The sequence below is a fragment of the Sinocyclocheilus grahami genome, unplaced genomic scaffold (genome assembly GCF_001515645.1).
Source record: "Sinocyclocheilus grahami isolate Dianchi unplaced genomic scaffold, SAMN03320097.WGS_v1.1 scaffold473.1, whole genome shotgun sequence".
NCBI lineage: Eukaryota > Metazoa > Chordata > Actinopteri > Cypriniformes > Cyprinidae > Sinocyclocheilus > Sinocyclocheilus grahami.
The window spans coordinates 148,423-164,626 of NW_015505652.1; the positions used below are offsets into that span (position 1 = coordinate 148,423).

At 35.9% G+C, this 16,204-nt stretch overlaps 1 long non-coding RNA gene across 1 annotated transcript in view; it reads right to left on the reverse strand.

The window, feature by feature from the left end:
* Positions 1 to 376: 376 nt before the first annotated feature.
* LOC107553462 (uncharacterized) overlaps positions 377 to 16,204 on the reverse strand; it is a 38,327-nt gene continuing 22,499 nt past the window's right edge. The window contains exons 2-3 of the long non-coding RNA XR_001604966.1: positions 2,107 to 2,223; positions 377 to 770 (exon numbers count right to left, since the gene is read on the reverse strand). This is a non-coding gene — a long non-coding RNA (uncharacterized lncRNA). The remainder of the gene's footprint in view (positions 771 to 2,106; positions 2,224 to 16,204) is intronic.

The following is a 16,204-nucleotide window of genomic DNA, read 5'->3' on the forward strand; positions in this document are numbered from 1 at the left end:
ATGCAAATAAACTATCAGTGGGCACACTTCATTCTCAGCGAATTCCTCCCTGTATTTTAAAGCAAATTAATCCATACATTTAGACAGGATTCAAAATAGATGGATGAAAATTTTCAAGGTTGAATTGAACCTGGATGAATTTAATTGGTTTTGATGGTATCCGGTGCTACTTTCTCATTACTTTGCCTGGACTTTCTGTAGTAATCATCACTTCCTCCAGCTGCTTTCTCAACATTGAGTTTCAGCCTTATAATGTACTTAGATCACAGCACAGACGGGCACACTTCATTCTCAGCGAATTCCTCCCTGTATTTTAAAGCAAATTAATCCATACATTTAGACAGGATTCAAAAAATTTTCAAGGTTGAATTGAACCTGGATGAATTTAATTGGTTTTGATGGTATCCGGTGCTACTTTCTCATTACTTTGCCTGGACTTTCTGTAGTAATCATCACTTCCTCCAGCTGCTTTCTCAACATTGAGTTTCAGCCTTATAATGTACTTAGATCACAGCACAGATAAAGGCCACAAGGGCTTGGGGGTTTTATTGCTTGATGAAATGAAAAACTGAGGCCTTTTCCCACTTGACTGACCAACACCTCCCCAATTTCCCCCACCACACCAATCCCACACACACACTATCTCCTCATGCCAACGAGATCCCACTTTCCTGCTTTTTCTTCCTTTCAGAAACTTTAGAGGTTAAAGGGGTCACTTCTCCCAGCTCATTTCTCAGCAACCATGTGCTTCCAATTGAATCTGGTCAAACCTGCGAAAAAGAGAGAGAGATAGAGATAGGAGCTGCGTTCCAATTCACAGGGTCCCTACGTGGTGTTCAGATATCTGAAGATGTTCACCTGCAACATAACGAAATAACAGCTGAGTCATGCACATAATGAGTTTTGGATATGATGACAGGATATGGAAATTAATTTTTGTGTATAATACTGGTGGGTAAAGTTCCCTCTCCACTGATAATGGGTATTATTTAAAATGTTGTATTAAGTACTGATGAATGTATTATTATGAATGGATTATGTGTTATTACTGTATATATAAAATTTATATTGTTATGTTTATTTATTAACCCAAAATCTGCATGACTCAACTGTTATTTCATGACAGTGTAGACTGTTCCAAATGAACACATTTTATTTATTAACAGCTGAGTCACACAGATTACAAGTTTTGCAGTACTGTAAAATTGCAATATCTAAAAGAGAAGTTTTGGCTAATTTATAATGTGTGCATATTCTTAACTCTCACCAATGGCTGCACTAATGAAATTTCATCACATTTATGTTAGCAAAACTTTATATACGTCAATAGTGGGTAAATTTCCCACTCCACTAACGTATTATATATGGTATGATTTAATATACTGTTTCAAAACATATTGTAATATTTATATTGTACATTTATATTAATTTATTAGGTAGGCTATGTGATATCATGAAATACACAAAATTCACCTCTACGTGACGACAGTTATTTCATGACTTTTTTCAGACTGTTCTTTTCAACAAATTTAACCAAATACCGCAAATATCTCAGTTTTAAGTGAAATGTCAGATCACTTCCATATCTAAAGTCCCCTCTGTACTGAACACATACACTTCATATGAGTTGGAATCTAAATTAATACACATAGATCAGAATTGCATCTGGAGAGCATTTAGAATGTTAAGGACCCGCTGACAGGAATCCCTCTCTATGCTTTAATTAATTTTTAGTGTAAAGGCTGTCAATGATTAAAGTGATCATTTCTGCTGGCGAGGGCTTTAATCAGTATAATGGTTCATTAATGGCTAGATCCCATCTGCCCACTGCTTATGCTGGCAATAACCTTCACATAAACCTTTAAACATAGCTGCTTTGTATACAACACGTCCTTGAATCACACCAAATGCCCAACTTCTCAAATTTATGATTGTTAGAAAAAGTTCAAGGCCATTAATTTCAAACTACCTTCTGTTTACAACATATTCAATCCTTTTGGTAAAAGAACAGCTTGTTAAAATTCTGTGATGCATTATGAATACTATGCATTCCATTCGAGTCTGCTTTTACACTGGTCGATAAGCAATACATTTAGAAATACATACACACGTTGAATGAGTAGCCAGCGATGCCTGAAGCTCTGGGTGAAATCCTTGCACCTTTCAGATATTGATTTCCCAAGAACAACAGGCTTTGGAGCATGATAGGTGAGCGCTGGAGTCCTGCATTAATCATAAATTCAGAGGTAAAGTTAATGCAATGCAGAACTTCAAAAAAAAAATTCTAGTCTGACAGAACATAATGCACTCCAGAACATCTCATCTCCAGTGTTTAATAAAAACAAATGAGATGTTGCTGCTAGTAATCTAAACCTGTCTAAAATGCAAATACAGTGTCATGAGGGGGTTTAATTTCAGAAAGGCCTGCATTCTGCTCCACGAAATGTTTCCTTCCATAATGCCATCATTCCATGTAACGTGAAGAGACACACATTTGTGCCGAATGCCATGGCCTCGTATTGTAGGACAGTGTCATTGTGACAACACCGGACTATTCGGAGCCCTTACATGGCACTGTAACCCTAGCCAATTAAAAATCCCATTTCATCCTCAATAACGCTTTATTCTGGATGGGTGAACGCTGCCTCCTCTGGTTTACACTGTCTATGGAGTAGGTGCATACTGACTGTTCAAATGAGGCTTGAGTTCTTCTATCTGAGCTGGCCAGCTGGGTAAAGAGAACGCAGAAGCGATTATCTTCAGCTAAAGTTAATGGAACCAACATAGCAGAACAGGGAATACTCCGTGTGGGAATTAGGACGACAGTTGAGTTTAAACATAGTTAACCTTTAACAGTTTTGTGAGCCGAGATGTCTCATTCAGTTAGTAACACAAAAACATGCATCAGTGTTGAACCTGAAGTGGTTTTTATGTTAAAATACGGTTGCCTTTCATACAAAAATCAACAAAGTTATCCATCTAAAATTATTTGGGGCCCTTAAAACTGCTTTATGCCTGTATGTTGTGCCATTGACTTAAGAAGTATTACTATCTATTCATAATAGTGTGTCCATGTGTGTGTGTATGAATGACCGTTCAAATGTTCAGTAAGTTTTTTTTTTGTTTTTTTTAAAGAAATTGATTTCAGCATATTGAAATTGATAGTCAGCAAGGATGCATTAAATTGATCAAAATGACAGAAAAGACTAATTGTTACAAGAAAAAAATAAACAAATAAATGCTGTTCTTTTGATTTTTCTATTCATTAAATTATTCTGTCTGGTTATTTTAAGCAGTACATCTGTTTTCAAAATTGATAGTAATAAGAAATATTTTTGAGCACCAAATTAGCATATTAAAATTATTTCTGAAGGATCATGTCACACTGAAAACTGGAGTAATGACTGCTAAAAATTCAGCTTTTCCATCACAGGAATAAATTACATTTTAAAATATATTAAAGTAGAAAACTGTTATTTTAAATTGTAACAATATTTCTGTTTTTATTTGTAGTTTTGCTCAAATAAAGGCAGCTAAGCGAGCACAAGAGACTTATTTTAAAAGCATTTATTTTTAAAAGCATACTTTTAGAAGTTACACAAGTTGCACCAAAATACCATTTTGATTTCATAGTGTCTTTAAATTGCTAGACTTGAAATGCATTTGCTATTTTTCAAAATACAGTAGGAAAACTGATTTAGCCATCTAGTAATTATCTGTATCTCAGAATAGAAGTAAAAGCTTAGGTGGACCAAAGAACACAATCCAGGGAAATTATCTCTTAGGAGGGCTTTGAGTCATGAAAAGAGCAAACCTGCTGAGCAATCACAGCATGGGAGGCCTCGCACATGGCTTTCATTAAACGGCACGCGCTCGTATATTAAGAGACCTCTGGACCGTCTACGCTGAAGGCACAAACCTGCTGAGCACAAAAAGCATCTCAATCAATACTCTCCTCAGAAATGCCTCCTCTAGATTTTCAGCTGAATGTCTGCTAAAGTGTTTTTACCTAACTAATGGATTTTTCCCAGTTCTGGCAGTCGTAATCACTACGCAGATTGGTAACAACATAATTTATATCTCATTATACTGTGTTTCAAATGCTACTCATTAATCACAAAGCTATTCAAGTGAGAAGCAAGGATGAACTCCTAGATTTTTAGCTTAGATTTGTTAAATGTAGCAGAATCTCTTTTTGTATTTTCTACTCGTTCCACTATCACCACAAAGAGAAATAATTCTGCTCTCTCTAGGATCCGTGGCTTGAGATCCGTTAATACCTGAGTCAGGAAAACCCCTACACAGGAACAAAGCTTCCCTCTCCAGCCTTCTGTTTCAACACAACATAATCCAAGTGGGTGGATGAATCTTGCTTCGAGCGCTTGTCTATTGTGAGACGGCTAAGTTATATATTTTTTTGTACCATTGTTCTGATCCAATCTGTGCCAAAAACATGAAATGATGTGAGGGAAATGCAGAAATACAGCATTGATTGGCTTAGTACAAAGGATGCAGTTTACGGCTCCAACAAAAGCTTCAGTGACGCGGCGCTTTATAAGAGAAACAATGCAAAACGGCAGTGTGTTGAGTTCACACACTTAAGTGGGAGTTCAAAATCATGAGATCTTACAGAGTTTGGCACATAAAACACAGAAACACATTCTAGTAAAACAAAACACCAGTTCCTTGAGAGACAATTCTCTCAATATAAATAGAAAATAATACAATAGATGGATTGTTCTGAGCATAGAAAGTGTAAAATGCAATTATCACCTTACAACTGATATTTTTGTAGTTTATTACTAGCCTGGCAATAGCCTGTTTTTCTGTTCTTTTGCACAAATCCTGCTGTGAAGAATAAGGATTTTTGGAAAGTTAGAAATGCATGGCAGGTTGCTGACAGAATGCCATTTGATCCTGGCATATGACGGTATTCCTTAGAGAGAGGAATACGGACGACAGAGTAGTGGAGCCAGAGACAGATGAGTCTTTTGAGGGGTCTCGCCTCCCACTTTCACATGAGGTGGGGGTGAGTTTTGTGAGCGCACACACATGGCTGTGTGTTATTGATCTAATATGATGCTCAACCCACTCACAACAGGAAATGGAACTGTATGCCACTCTGCTGGGTCACAAATAATAAGCCAAAAAACGTGTTGATGTTTCTGCTAATATATTGCAGCAATAATAATTTGCATCGAATGAGGCTGGATAACTGTAATGTGTGACGGAACATTATTATGAATGCGCGAGGAGCAGAAACACAATCTTAATAATTCACCATAGTGTGCATATTAGTAACTAGAAATACATCTCATTCTTCACAGACATGCTATAGCTGATGGTATCATCAATCTTCATATCTGGCTCTGCTTGGAGATCTTAATTAAAATTCACAGCCTCACTGTTGAGTTTGAAAAATACAGATTTTGGAACAAGGATTTTAGGATTAAATCAAAATCAAAAATGGAAACGTGGTTCTCTGCGAGGTGAGTGTGATAGTACTTATCTACAGTCGCTGTCACTGTGGAGCGCGAATTAAACCTTTTTTCTCTGCTGAGCAAGGGACATTTTCACTTTTCCTTGAAACTTGTGCTAGAAAATGCTGATGTTTTTCTACAAAACAGGGCGTTCTTGCTGTTTTTTATACTACAGAAACATCAGCTCTGTTCCAAAACCTAATGAGCTGCCTCGCTACCTGACAGCATCTTATCTGAAATGGAAGCTCATTTGAAACGCGCTGCATAGCATGAATCATTCAAATAGTGCACAATGTAAGCCAGAGACAGCCACAGCAAAAGCAATGCACTCCAACTCCTGAACGATCGAGTCTTATGAGTTAGTCTTTGCTAATGAATCAAAAGCATACAGCACAACCAGTGTAGTCTGATTCCCAAAAGAATGATTCTAATGAATCAGTACTTTTTATTGAATCAAACACATACACGGAGACCAGCAGTCTGATTCATTTAAGTGAATCAAAAACACTGCTACTTAACCAGTGTAATCCAATTTCCAAAGGAATGACTGTAATGAATCAGTTCTTTTTAGGCAACACATAATGTGGGACAAAACACAAACAGATTCAAACTTACAACTGCAAACACACCAAAAATGATAAATATAGTGATAACTATAAAAATAAAGTTAAAATTGATGTAAATTTAAAAGAAAAGCAGAGTCCAGACTACAATTAAAACAACAGAGAAAAACCAAATCTCTGGAATTGCAGTGCAATTGAACATAACTGAAGTGGGCGTTTAGAATAAAAATAATGTTATTGTTTGTTGGTGTGGACACTAATATGGTTATCATTATGGTTATTGTTATATAGTAGATATCATTCTTGGTGTGAATAGGGCTTAAAGAGATAGTTCACTCAAAAAAAAAATCTGCGATTAGCTGCATTTAAACATAATTTTACATTTAAGTTGTTCCCAAAATGTATGAATTTCTTTCTTCTGCTGAACACAAACAAAGATATTTTGAAGAATGTGGGTAACCAAACAGTTTTCAATTTCATAGTATAAAAAAATAAAATTGTATTTTGGGGGAGGGGGATTATCCCTTTAAGTCTCAAATTAGTAGTCACTAGTTGTTCGCATTCCAATGTGTAGCTAAAGAAACACACTGTTCATTTTGTAGTATTTTATAAAGTAATTGTTTTATAAACAAATTATTAAATTTTTATATTGAGGCCAATTATTTTGCCTCTGAAAAACATGAAAAAACACTAATCTCATAATGTGATAATTCAAAAACTGAATTGCGTTTTGATTTTCCAATTTTTTATTCCTACTAAAAGATTCAAACATGGAATCGTTAAGTAATAGAAACCCTTTAAAAGCAATCAGAACTGGAATTGTTCAGTTATTCACAATTTCCACTCTAAAGTTGTGAAGTCTGAATTTGGATGACTATCCCTTTAAAGGAAAATAGTTTTATTTGAACACTAACTAGTGCACTTCAGAGTGCCGTCAATGGGCACCATGCAGCACAGAAAACAAACAAACTGAATTTCAGCCTCAATTGCTGGTGTATCAACATGATCACTGCACTCTCAACTGTTCACAGCTGCTGGGACACAGAATTTCCATAATGCTTTACACCACTACTTCTATTATCAGGACGCTCCCAGAGAAACATTTGAAATTGAGAATGAGGTTTCAGAGCTAATGGTTTCGAAATGCCGAGATTCTTGTGCAAATTTAATGAGCATGTGCTCTGTCTGTTCCATAATTGGCTGCTGTTGCAATTTTGAAACCCCACTCGCTCAACACCTCTGGAAGATCGCCATCAGTCACATTCTCTCATAAACCAAATCAGAGGCACATGAGAGGGAGGAAAACACTCAGTAAAGCATCATCTCTGATTGAGCATAATTGTCTCTCGCTTGAAAAACAGCTTTTGACAGCAAGCTATCTGTGCTACACAGCTGCGGTGCTCAAACGCTGAATTTGGCGTTACAGCAGACCCTGGGCAGAGCCAGATGCCTTTGAGTAGTTGAGAGATATGATGGTTCAGTCAAAAAAGTCATGATCAGTCTTTCTGTCCAATTCTACTGACAGACAATCATTTGTTGGACATTTGCATGGACACCAATTAAAATCAAATCAACTTGGTTGGAAATGTTTCTTTTAAGGTTTTAATACATTGTATTTCTTACCTGTAAAGCAGTCTACTTTCTGTTTTTCCTACAAGTTCAGTGGGAGATGTGTTTTATTGTATTGTGTTTATTCATCTTAGAGGCACAGTTCATTATTTACTCACCATCATGTCGATCCGATCCTGTATAAGTTCCTTTCTTCAATGCAAAACCAATGTCAAGTCAAGTCACCTTTATTTTTATAGCGCTTTATACAATAGAGATTGTTTGGAAGCAGCTTCACGATAATAAACAGAAAAGTAACAAACTTCACATATAAGACAAATACAAATTCTTCTGTAAAGGAGCTCTAAAAAGACTGGTGTCATTATTCAGCTCCAGTCAGTTCAGTGTTGATTCAGTTCATTTCAATAACTGTGTAAAGTTCATTATTTATGAAACAAATTCAAATCAGCTATAAGCTGCCCTACTGATGCAAATAGTGTCATTCAATTCAAGTCAGTTCAGTTTTGATTCAGTTCAGTTCAACAACAGTGTCAATTGCAAAATGCGTATATTATGAACAAATTTGATTAAGCTACAAAGCAGAAAACAATAGTAAGAGAAATTTTAACTGCCTCATTCTTTTGAACTGAATCTTCTTGCCTGTTGTGGTTCAGAAAACCAGTCATTTATGAATTGGACCCATCTTAAGTTCAAAACTAATTGACTCAATGATCTTGTTCAAACTGCTAACAAATCACTGAATAATGGTTTAAAATACAGTATGTCTGTTCCTGACACAAAGCTATTGTTTGACTTCAGAAGACTTGGAAGGGCAATGAGTCATATTATATGAATCTTTTTTTTTAATCTAAAAACAACTGCAAGAATGACCAAATTTCTCTGTTCATGTTCCACAGAGGAAAGACATCAGGTTTGCAGCAACATGAGGGTGAGTAAATAATGACAGAACTTTCATTTTTGAGTGAACTGTTGCTTGAACATTTATTCAGGTTGCTCAGACACCTGGAAACTTCATTCTGAAGCAGAAATAAGCATTCATCTATTCTTATGCTGACTTGGCATCTGACAAATGCCGCACATCAAATGGTGTTTACTCAATCATAGCTATTCAACTCTTCCTTCAACCGCAGTTCCCTAAATTCTTGCACTGAATACATTACGCTACATAAATGCTTGGCCTGCGTGGCTTAAAAATAACATTCTGTCTTCCATCACCTTATGCACTGCAGAGGTCTTGACATGCAATAACAGGTTTCATCATTCTGGTGCACAGGTCGTAATGCAAACTAAAGCTGTTATTTCTCAGCCACTGTACAGCTTTTATTGCAGATACTTGGGTGATCATATTGAAGAGCATCAAATGCATTTAGAGCCTGAAAAACAATATGGGAAGAGAAAATAAAAAGAGACTTCTTGCCTTTCCTTCCTCCGCCTAGGCAGACCTGAGTAGAGAGAAATAAGAGGTTATAAATTTGAGATTGCAAGCAGGAGACACAAAATAAGCGAAAGCCTCTGGGGACAACAGAGCTTTGAAAGATATTCCGATGAGGCTGGGGAGACGAGTCAAGAAATCAGACGTTCGTATCGGCTCTGTTTGCATGAGTGAATTGGAAGCAGGAATCAATGATTACCTGTGTGGTGTCTTAAGCCCTTTCATGACATTATTCGATGGGAAATCTGAGAATGAAGGTGGGCTACAATGATACATTTTGCATTGCAATATCTGTGGCTAAAAACACTGATCATCTCTTTTTGGTCTATAATTTTTCAGTGATATCAACTGACTTGGCTGTCACATGACCACAAAGAATTACAAATGATATAGCATATTAAAATGTATAAACATAATATAAAACTAGTTCATAATGACATAGTATACTTTGAAGGTAATGAATAACACAGTATTTAAAACAAAATAAATAAATAAACAATTTTATGAATGATTAAATATACTAACTTTCTATTTTAACAGCTTAAAAATATAACATATAAATTCAAAATATAACTACTGAAAAATAAAATCCTTTACAGATATGTGTAGTGGTCTCAAGGTCATTCAGACCAATCAGATACTGCTCTGGTTTTGATCTGATATGTCTAATGTGGGCCTGAGGCCATAATGCTGGCATTTATAGCTTTACAGACACCAGAAGCAGGGGATGAACCCAAGGAACACATTTCTTCAATATTCTGGAGAGTGTGGTTGACAGTGTTTCCACCTGGGAACGCATTTGTGCCATAATAGCTGTTTGAGGAACACATTTTTGCAGAACATTTTTAGTCTTCTCCCTGAAGACTTTTTACTTTAAATTGGCACCATAAAAGAACAGTTCACCCAAAATTGAAAACTCAGACATCCTTTACCCATCCTTATGTTGTTGTAAAACTGTATGATAGATTTATACACTGAAATACTAAAGGAGACCTCAGATAGCTTCAAAAATAAATGTAGACATAAAACAATAGACAAAATAATAACTGAATTTATAAAAATGACCCGATTCAAAAGTTTACATACCCTTGAATCTTAATACTATGTGTCAATTCCTGGATGATCCACGATTGTTTTTATATTTTGTGATTGTTCATGAGATCCTTGTTTTCCTGAGCAGTTCAACTGCCTGCTGTTCTTCAGAAAAATCCTCCAGCTCCTGCACATTCTTTGGTTTTCCAGAATCTTCTGCATATTTGAACCCTTTAACATTGACTGTATGATTTTGAAATACATCTTTTAACACTGAGCAGGGGCGGATCTAGAAAATATTTTAGGGTGGCAAAGGGGTGGCATGGGGTCTACACTCTTAAAAATAAAGGTGCTTCACGATGCCATAGAAGAACCTTTTGGTCTAAATGGTTCCATAAAGAACCTTTAACATCTGAAGAACCTTTCTGTTTCACAAAAGGTTCTTTGTGGTGAAAAAAGGTTCTTCAGATTACAAAAAGGTAAGAAAGAGATGGCTCTTTAAAGAACCTTTGACTGAATGGTTCTTTGTGGAACCAAAATTGGTTCTTCTATGGCATCGCTTGAAGAACCTTTTGAAGCACCTTTATTTTTAAGAGTGTATGAGGGGTGGCAACACCTAAACAAAAGCCCCCATGCATAGTTTTTGGGGATTTATGGTCTGACCTACGCAGTTGTGTTCACAAATATTGTATTACTATTAAGTAATCATCTATACTGTTTAAAATAAAAAATAAATAACAACATTTCAATATCCATCATGGCACCAAGTCAATACACAACATAAAAACTTCAACAGGTTATAAATGTTTCTGAGCTTGTATCGCCAAAGACGACATGCGGTTCTATTAAAATTACATAGGCTACTTAGATGGTATAAATCACGTTTTAGTGCAAGTTTAAGAGCAACAAAAACTTGAATTTCCTAACATTATAGAAATACAATAATATCAAAGCACTGAAACTGGATTTTTTTGATAGTTTTGAAAACAGTGTTTGATTTTCTGTTATTAACAGAGGTGGGAACGTCTGTAATCGCCCAGAACAAACTCTATCAACCATATACTCTAGCAACACCCCAGCAACTGCATAGCAAGAGCCTAGCAACCACCCAGAATATCCTAGCAACCAACTAGCAACCCTTTAGCAAACATCTAGAACATCTAACTGACCAAACCATTTACGTTTTTAAACAAGACTTTAAGACAAGCCAGCATACATTTGTCTTTCAAACTTTTCAATCTAGTTATTACAGTTTTTCAACTGCTTACACACATTTTCAAATGTGACATTTTTTTCAAAACTTTACACACAAATCCAAGAAATGCACACACAAAATGCAAAAGGCCTCACATCTCTTGCAATATGAAGCACTGCATTCAAAATATCACAAACACATCTCAAAAGCAAACATTTGCAAACACCTTTGCCATAATATTAATTCCTGTTAGATTTTTGTGTGTTGTGTTTTGCAAAAAGTGTTTTATGAAATTGAAAACGGAGTCAGTGGCCGAGAATTAGTGTATGGTTTTGCAGATTTGGTGTGTGCTTCTGCTGTTTGAGTGTCAGGTTTCAGAAATTGTGTGACAAGTAAAGATTTTGTGTGTAAGCAGTTGAAAAAGACTGTAAATTCAATACACAGATGACTTTCCTGCCCAGTGAACACTGAGATCAATAACACTGCAACAAAAAACTCTTACTAGGATTCAGGAATTATTTTTGAAGCTCAATGTCTATTACAGTATACACAAATTAAATTACAGATACAGATTTATAATTCAGCAATGAACTTTTGGGAAAAACTCGTTCATTCATTTTACTACTGTAAAGTAATCTTGCAGTAAATGAAAAGCAATAAAAAAGTTCAAATATCAAAGAATTGTATGAACTTGGTATGCACCACAATACAGTACAGTAAAAAATTACATAAAAAAAGTAAATTTAGCATCCTCTGCACATTATAAAAAATAAATAACAACATTTCAATATCCATCATGGCACCAAGTCAATACACAACATAAAAACTTCAACAGGTTATAAATGTTTCTGAGCTTGTATCGCCAAAGACGACATGCGGTTCTATTAAAATTACATAGGCTACTTAGATGGTATAAATCACGTTTTAGTGCAAGTTTAAGAGCAACAAAAACTTGAATTTCCTAACATTATAGAAATACAATAATATCAAAGCACTGAAACTGGATTTTTTTGATAGTTTTGAAAACAGTGTTTGATTTTCTGTTATTAACAGAGGTGGGAACGTCTGTAATCGCCCAGAACAAACTCTATCAACCATATACTCTAGCAACACCCCAGCAACTGCATAGCAAGAGCCTAGCAACCACCCAGAATATCCTAGCAACCAACTAGCAACCCTTTAGCAAACATCTAGAACATCTAACTGACCAAACCATTTACGTTTTTAAACAAGACTTTAAGACAAGCCAGCATACATTTGTCTTTCAAACTTTTCAATCTAGTTATTACAGTTTTTCAACTGCTTACACACATTTTCAAATGTGACATTTTTTTCAAAACTTTACACACAAATCCAAGAAATGCACACACAAAATGCAAAAGGCCTCACATCTCTTGCAATATGAAGCACTGCATTCAAAATATCACAAACACATCTCAAAAGCAAACATTTGCAAACACCTTTGCCATAATATTAATTCCTGTTAGATTTTTGTGTGTTGTGTTTTGAAAAAGTGTTTTATGAAATTGAAAACGGAGTCAGTGGCCGAGAATTAGTGTATGGTTTTGCAGATTTGGTGTGTGCTTCTGCTGTTTGAGTGTCAGGTTTCAGAAATTGTGTGACAAGTAAAGATTTTGTGTGTAAGCAGTTGAAAAAGACTGTAAATTCAATACACAGATGACTTTCCTGCCCAGTGAACACTGAGATCAATAACACTGCAACAAAAAACTCTTACTAGGATTCAGGAATTATTTTTGAAGCTCAATGTCTATTACAGTATACACAAATTAAATTACAGATACAGATTTATAATTCAGCAATGAACTTTTGGGAAAAACTCGTTCATTCATTTTACTACTGTAAAGTAATCTTGCAATAAATGAAAAGCAATAGAAAAGTTCAAATACCAAAGAATTGTATGAACTTGGTACACACCACAATACAGTAAAAAAAAAATATTTAAAATTTCAAAAAAATTTAGCATCCAAATTTCATTACAGTATACAGTACTATAGCAGTTTCTTGGACACAAGACTAGCTATATCTCTAGGCAGTCATTTCTCAGATCTGCAAAAATGCAGTACACATAAAAAATGTCAAATGGCAAAACAAAATTTGACTGTCACACGTTTAAAGGTGTACAACATGTCCTACAGTTTACTGTACATATAGAATAGTGAAATTTCCATTATCTAATGTACTGGCACTGAACTATAATTGTACTGTGTAAGTAGGCCTATAAAACCCCTGTAGATCATGATTTACTCAGCTCTCTCCTCTCTTCGTTCATTCATTTTACTACTGTAAAGTAATCTTGCAGTAAATGAAAAGCAATAGAAAAGTTCAAATACCAAAGAATTGTATGAACTTGGTACGCACCACAATACAGTAAAAAAAAAATATTTAAAATTTCAAAAAATTTAGCATCCTCTGCACATTCTGCCAAATTTCATTACAGTATACAGTACTATAGCAGTTTCTTGGACACAAGACTAGCTATATCTCTAGGCAGTCATTTCTCAGATCTGCAAAAATGCAGTACACATAAAAAATGTCAAATGTCAAAACAAAATTTGACTGTCACACGTTTGAAGGTGTACAACATGTCCTACAGTTTACTGTACATATAGAATAGTGAAATTTCCATTATCTAATGTACTGGCACTGAACTATAATTGTACTGTGTAAGTAGGCCTATAAAACCCCTGTAGATCATGATTTACTCAGCTCTCTCCTCTCTCCATTGTTAGGATGCAGAGATTCTGATTGGTGTGTCATCAGTTTTGCTACCTAATTTTTAACTTGCTCATTGTTAAACTTTTTGAGAAATGTGTCTTTGTTTTGAAAACGGAATTAATTGTTTGGAAAAAAAGTGCCAACTAAAATCAGTTATATGTTAACAATTGAGAAAACTCCAATACGACTAGATTCTTACCTGACTGCTATTAGTTTCCGTGATCGGCATCTTCTTATTGATTTCATGTTATTGTTACGGCAGCTTATATCCATGATGAAAGTGGAGCGAGCGGTCGGAGAATCGGATAACCAAACAATTACGCGATGCATCTCATCCATCGTGCACAGTTTATTGAAAGACGTGTTTTTTGCCATTATTTTGCGTAGCCTACTCTGTCATCGCCGCAGCTGAAAAGTAGCACATGAAACAATGCTTACATTTACAGTATATTTTATTCTGTGATAATTCTGGGGTGGCAGGTGGGGCACAGCTTTTTCTTAGGGTGGCAGTTGCCACCCCGTGCCACCCCGTGCCACCCCGGTAGATCTGCCCCTGACACTGAGGACAATTGAGGGACTCATGCATAACTATTACAAAAGGTGAAAACATGTACTGATGCTATATATGATGATATATATATACATTTAATGTATAACGTCAGAAAAATTCATGCATGTTTAAAATGATTAGAATTAAATTTTTCATGAAACTCTTTCTTTAGGATTTTCAAACTCAATCATTATTTTCATCCAACACTATTCTGACAATTTCACTCTGCTGGAAGCATTAATTAGCAAAAGCACAGAAAAAAAATAACAAAATAAGTAATTATTTCTAATTTCCCCTTGTGCTTCTTTTTGTCTTTGTGCCTATTGTTTTCACCCAGAAATCCAGCTTACATCTAAATACCTCAGGCAGTAATCAACCTTTTCTTTCTTACAAAAGCTAAGAAAGTCTGCTGTAGCTGAAATTAAAACTTGCACAAACCGCCAGTATAGAACAAAGTCATGATGCCCTGGGATCTCTGACTGATTTAAGGAAGGGGAGACAGAGAAATGAGGTGCCGTGCACTAATGAGATTTCATTTTTCCTTGATTTAACTTTGATTAAAATGCCTGGTGGTAGGTGGGCAGACTTTGAAATCTGCGACCATTGGAGCGAGTACCCATTGGGCCTTTTTTAATGAAACTTCAATTTAGAGTAGGATAATAAGATATTGCTGGGAACATTACCTGTGCTTCACACATTTGACAAGCTGATAAAGCACAGCGCTTAGGCTGCGTATGTCTGCAGTTTTCTGAAGTCGGTCCAATCATAATCCATTTATACTCCAATGAATGTATGTGGGTGATTCTTCAATTAGGACACCTTTTTCTGTTATGCAGGATGATTTTAAAAAATGCTTTAAAGGGGTCCTATTATGCTTTTTCACTTTTTAAATTTTAGTCAGTGTGTAGTGTGTATGTTTGGGCATAAAAAAGAACTAGAAAGTTACAAATCTCAAAGTCCACTCCAAAGGGAGGTATTTCGTTTTTTAAAAATCCCTTTTCAAGAACTACAACGAACGGCTCGTTTGGACTACAGCGTTTGTTTTCCGGGCTTTGTGATATCACAAAGCGGCTCATTGGAATATCATTACAAATAATTCCCACCTACAGAAATTCGAATGGTTGGGGGGTGGGGAGGGGCGAGGTTGTGGTTAGAACGCTTGGTTGAGTGAGTGCATCAGACGAGACGACGAAGAAGAAGTGCTGCTGCAGAGTTAGTGCATCAGATAAAATGAAGATAAAGAGCTGCTATGCTGTAGCGTAAAAGTTTTGGCATGTCTAGAACAATTCTTACAAGTATAACACGACATAGCTGGGCGCCGAACGGCGCCACCGGTGTGCCTACACTCATAGAAAATAAAGTATTTGAATTTTAAAGACATGGCGAGACGTGACACTGTGCTTCTCGTCCGGTGTGCAACTGCCTGAAATGCTGTTTTTTTTTCACCTCCGTGCCCAAACGTCTTTGTTTGGGCTTCCGAAAGCGGATGTCAGGAAACAGTGGTTGCAATTTATTTTTTAACTCTGTTCCTGAGCATTATAACCCCAATTTGCTATTGTGTGCTGCACATTTTACTGAGGACAGCTTCCACAACATGAGGGAGTACGCCAACAGTGCCGGATTCGCCAAAAAGCTTTTGTTGAAAGA